Here is a 5,664-nt window from a genome sequence, read left to right as displayed (position 1 = left end):
TGATATTATATTTAGCAATTGTGATGAAGTTTCATCAGTATTTAGTTTCAAATTCTGATGTATTTTTAAGACTTTTATAAAAGATAAGTTTTAAGCAAAATTGGGAGGAAGATAATGAAATTTCCCATATAATTTCTGCACCTACATACATATTCTCCTCAATTATCAACATCACTCACCTCAGTGCTAATTTTTACTAAGGATGAACCTACATTGATATATCATTATCATCCAAAAAACATTAGGGTTCACTCTTGGTGTTGTAAAATCTATCCTACATCAACATTCACTGCTTAGATAAATGTACAAGGACATATATCCATCATAATATGAGACAGAGTATTTTCACTGTATTAAATATCTTTTGTGCTCTACCAATTAATTTCCCCACTCCTCCAACCATACTAACCATTGGTCTTTTTAATATCTCCAAACTTTGCCCTTTCCAGTGTTGTACATTTGGTATCAAACCATATGTAGCTTTTTTAGGTATGCTTCTTTCACTAAGTAATATACACAAGATTTCTCCATATTGTTCCAAAACTTCATAGCTCATTTATTTTTAGTGCTGAATAATATTCCATTGTCTGGATATACCACAGTTTATACACTCAACTACTGATGGACATCTTGGTTGCTTCCAAGTTTTGAGAGTTAAAAATAAGGCTGATATGAATATCCAAGTTCATGTTTTTGTATAGACATAATTTGTAACTCCTTTGAATACATATGAAGGAGCTTGACTGCTCAATAGTATGACAAGAGTATGCTTAATTTGTTCAGATGTGTCTTCTGTAAATATTTTCTCAAGTCTTGACTTGTCTTTTGATATTGTCTTTTACAGGTTAGAAATTTTTAATTTTAATGAAGTAAATCTTATTATTTTTTTCGTGGATGGTGTCTTTGATTCTATATCTAAAAAAGAATCGTCAGAACTTCCCTGGTGAGAGCCCTTTAGACAGCAAGGAGATCAAACCAGTTAATCCTAAAGGAAATCACCCCTGAATATTCATTGGGAGGACAGATGCTGAAGCTGAAATTCCAATACTTTGGTCACCTGATTCCTAAAGCCAGTTCATTGGAAAAGACCCTGATATTGGGAAAGACTGAGGGCAGGAGGAGAAGGGGACCACAGAGGATATGATGCTTGGATGGCATCACTGACTCAATGGACATGAGTTTGAGCAAACTCTGGGTTAGAGCAAAGGACAGGGAAGCCTGGCAAAAAGTCGGATACACCTTAGCGACTGAACAATAAGCACCAGCAGTTAAGAATAACTTTCCTAGAGAGCTGGGATGGGAAGGGAGATGGGAGGGAGGTTCAAAAGGGAAGGGATATGGCTGATTCACGTTGAGGTTTGACAGAAAACAATGAAGTTTTATAAAGCAATTATCCTTCAATAAAAAAAATAATAATAAAAGAATACACTTTCCTGCTTGAATGCTCATTGCACTGAGGAGGTTTCCTCTGCTGACGTGCATTCTGCCCATGTCTCAGGGCTGTTCTGCTCTAAAAGAAATGTCCCTCCGCCCTCCTCGCAGCTTCCGCCCTGCGTCTCCCCTGGCAGTAGGCACACGCACCATGAAGAAGAGAGACAAGAAGTCCTTCAAGCGGAGCCTGGCCGAGTAGAAGCTCTTCATCTACAGCCAGACCACCGGAGAGTTCCTGGGGCCCACCGTCAAGAGCTGGGGTTTGATCTTGCTCTTCTATCCAGTCTTTTATGGGTTCCTGGCCTCACTCTTTTCATTCATGATGTGAGCCATGCTTCAGACTCTGAACGAAGATGGTTCCAAAATATCGTGACCAGATTCCTAGTCCAGGACTTGTGGTTTTTCCAAAACCAGTGCCAGCGTTGGATTTTTCATTCAGCCTGTCTGATTTGGAATCCTATCAAGGGTACTTTGATGACCTTAAGAAATTTCTAAAGCCTTATGGCTTAGAAGAACAGAAGAATCTCACAGATTGTACCAATAGAAACTATTTTGAGCAGAAGGGTCCAGAATACACAGCATGTCAGTTTCCTCTTGCCTTACTTGACCATACGGTGGTGTGGATGATCCCACATTTGGCTACCAATCAGGAAACCCTTGTGTTCTTGTGAAAATGAGCAGAATAATTGTATTAAAGCCTCAAGGAGAACCAAGGATAGACTGTATTGCAAAAAGTGAAAGCACAGCAGTTCTATCAACTTATCCTCCCAATGTAAAGATAGATTTAAAGTATTTCCATATTATGGAAAACAAAACAAAACTGCATGGGAGCTACGTGCAGCCACTAGTTGCTGTCCAGCTCAACTTTGGTAGTGATGGTGATGTAAAAAAAGTAATAGTTGAGGGCAAGATTGATGGATCACACGACCTAAAAACCCAGAATGACCATGACAAGCTTTTAGGACAAGTTGCATTCAAGATCACCATGCATGCATAGTAGAAGTTAGGATGTCTCCACAGAGTAAACGTTTTGTTGTCTGTCTTCATTTTGTATCAGCCAGACCTGCCATTCCAGAATTATGAGACCTCCTTGGAGAAAGGTGGAGTGGTACATGACACTGGGATAACATAGAGTGCTCTCAGATAACAGTGGCCCATGTCCTTTGAGGTAACTACCTGTTGCCTCTGCTGCCTTTTGAACCATGTACAGTCACCAGATACGGACTGTGAACACCTGATTCTGAACATGTAGGTTGGGGGTCTTGTCCAATTTTTATGTGGTTTAATTGCCAAGTGTCTAAAACTTAATGTCCCATGCTATGTAAATATTTTATAGATGTAACACTGGTTAACTGTCGTTAGTTTGATGCCAGCAAAGTTTTAGGGGATAAAATGGTGCCTGACCAACATCAAATGATTTTACAGATGCAAGAAATTCAGTATGTAGAAAAGTTCTGTATGTGAGGAGTAAAAGGAAAATAAAAGTGAATTTGGAAAAAAAAAAAAAAAATACACTTTCCAATGCAGGGAACACAGGTTAGATGCCTGGCTGGGGAAGTAAGATCCCACATCCTGTGGAGTAACTAAGCCCCTGCCACAACCAGAGAGAAGCCAGCATGATGCAATGAAAGGTAACAAAAGATCCCACATGTTGCAACTAAGACCTGACACAGCCAAATAAATTAATACTAAAAAAATAAATAAAATTAAAAAGGCATCCCCATACCTAAAATCATGTAGGCTTTCGTTATTATTTCTAGGAGTTTTACAGTTTTGCATTTTACATTTTGGTCTGTGCTCCCTTTTGAGTTAATTTGTGAAGGTTATAAGGTCTTTCTACATTCATTTTTGTCTCGTGTGAATGACCAGTTATTCCAGCACCATTTTTTGCAAAGATGAAAAGACTATCTTTGCTCCATTGCATTGACTTTCCTAGTTTACAAAAATCAGTTCACTATATTTATGTAGATCTACTTCTGGAGTCTCTACTTCGTGACACTTGTGACATATCTGCCTGTTCTTTCATCAGTACTGTACTTAGTCATTCAGTCACGTCTGACTCTTGGCGACCCCACGGACTGTAGCCCACCAGGCTCCTCTGTCCATGGGGATTCCCCAGGCAAGAATAATGGAATGAGTTGCCATGCCCTCCTCCAGGGGGTCTTCCCAATCCAGGGATTGAACCCACGTCTCCCACAGTAGAGGCGGATTCTTTACTGTCTGAGCCACCAGGTGAGCCCATCATGTTAATTACTATAGCTTTATAGTAGGACTTGAAGTATGGTTGCATCTGTCCTACAATTCCATTCTTTTCCTTTGATATAGTATTGGCTATTCAGGGTCTTTTACTTCTCCATGTAAAATTTAGAATCAGTTTATCAGTATCCATAAAATGACTTGCTGCACTTGATGGGTTTATAATGTGGCTGATAAAGTCTAAAAATAATAAAAAAAACTAATTCTCTTCTCTTTCTAACAGATATTATAGCATTCTCTTACACCATTTTTTTCTTGGTTTAAAATATGCATAGGGCTTAACTAGAAACAATAGCAGTAGTGGCAGACATGCTTTTATAATTTTTTTTCAAGTTTAAGAGAAATACATTTAGTAACTCCATGAATTTTGATGATTGTTTTCAGTATGTGTAATATAGGTATCTTAAGGAATTAATAGAATGTTCCTGTCCATTCCTTCTGATCGAATATATTTTTAAAGTCACGAATATGAAATGAAATTTATCGAGATATTTTCTTAATGTATTGAATTATTATCACTTCAATATTTCATGAATGTAACAAAATATATAATGGATTGCAAGTGGTAATAGAACAGTCCAAAATTTTAAAAGTGCACGGAAAGATTTTCCATTATCTATTATCTTCTTTTGTCAGCCCCTCAAACATGCACACTGTATCCTGGGATGACATTTTTTTCTTAAATGCCTTCTATTTCTAAAGAGCTTTCACACAGATTTTTGTGTCAGTTTTCAGATCCACATATTTCTCTGTCATCTCAAGCCTGAAGTATTCCCATTTTGGGGGGAAGCCAGCAACTCATACTGGTTATTTTTTTTTTTTTCCACTCACATGGAAATTTATTATATCATAAATTTGACATTTCATATCTGTGGGATCAGTTCAGTTCAGTTGTTCAGTTGTGTCCCACTCTTTGCGACCCCATGAATCACAGCACACCAGACCTCCCTGTCCATCACCAACTCCTGGAGTTCACTCAGACTCACATCCATCAAGTCAGTGATGCCATCCAGCCATCTCATCCTCTGTCGTCCCCTTCTCCTCCTACCCCCAATCCCTCCCAGCATCAGGGTCTTTTCCAATGAGTCAACTCTTCCCATGAGGTGGCCAAAGTACTGGAGTTTCAGTTTCATCATCAGTCCTTCCAATGAACACCCAGGACTGATCTCCTTTAGGATGGACTGGTTGGATCTCCTTGCAGTCCAAGGGACTCTCAAGAGTCTTCTCCAACATCACAGTTCAAAAGCATCAATTTTTGGTGCTCAGCTTTCTTCACAGTCCAACTCTCACATCCATACATGACCACTGGAAAACCCATAGCCTTGACTAGATGGACCTTTGTTGGCAAAGTAACGTCTCTGCTTTTGAATATGCTATCTAGGTTGGTCATAACTTTCCTTCCAAGGAGTAAGCGTCTTTTAATTTCATGGCTGCAGTCACCATCTGCAGTGATTTTGGAGCCCAAGAAAATAAAATCTCTCAGTGTTTCCATTGTTTCCCCATCTATTTCCCATGAAGTGAATGGGACCAGATGCCATGATCTTAGTTTTCTGAATGTTGAGCTTTACTCTGTGGGATAAATATTAGTCATTCAGAAATTCATGTTGTGTAATAGCTTCTGCATATAAGAAATGAAATTTAGATTTTGATTTTGAATACACAAAAGTTAATTGAAATTACAAAGCTAATAATCATAAATAGAAAAACTCAAAAAGTACTGGAAAATATGTTGAACACACCCAGATTTAACTATATCAATACAAAAAGCAACAGTATAGAACAAAGGACTTACATATTCAAAGGTTTAAAAATCTATATTGGAATAAATCATTTGCAACATATATACTACTGAGAAAGGATTATTATCTAGGCCAAAGGTGAAAAAAGGAAAATATATCATAAGTCATTTATTAGTAAATAAAATAAGTAACATAATTAAATTCCCAATACAGATTATAGAAGTATTTGATAGCCTTT

The 5,664-nt window shown here is 37.9% G+C and overlaps 1 pseudogene; it reads left to right on the top strand.

The window, feature by feature from the left end:
* Positions 1-1,582: 1,582 nt before the first annotated feature.
* On the top strand, positions 1,583-2,428 carry LOC102398957 (annotated as a pseudogene).
* The last annotated feature ends 3,236 nt before the right edge of the window (positions 2,429-5,664 follow it).

This window comes from Bubalus bubalis, chromosome 19 (assembly GCF_019923935.1).
Source record: "Bubalus bubalis isolate 160015118507 breed Murrah chromosome 19, NDDB_SH_1, whole genome shotgun sequence".
Classification (NCBI taxonomy): Eukaryota; Metazoa; Chordata; class Mammalia; order Artiodactyla; family Bovidae; genus Bubalus; species Bubalus bubalis.
Note: the sequence above shows the minus strand (reverse complement) of the source record. Positions and strands in the feature narration are given on the sequence as shown.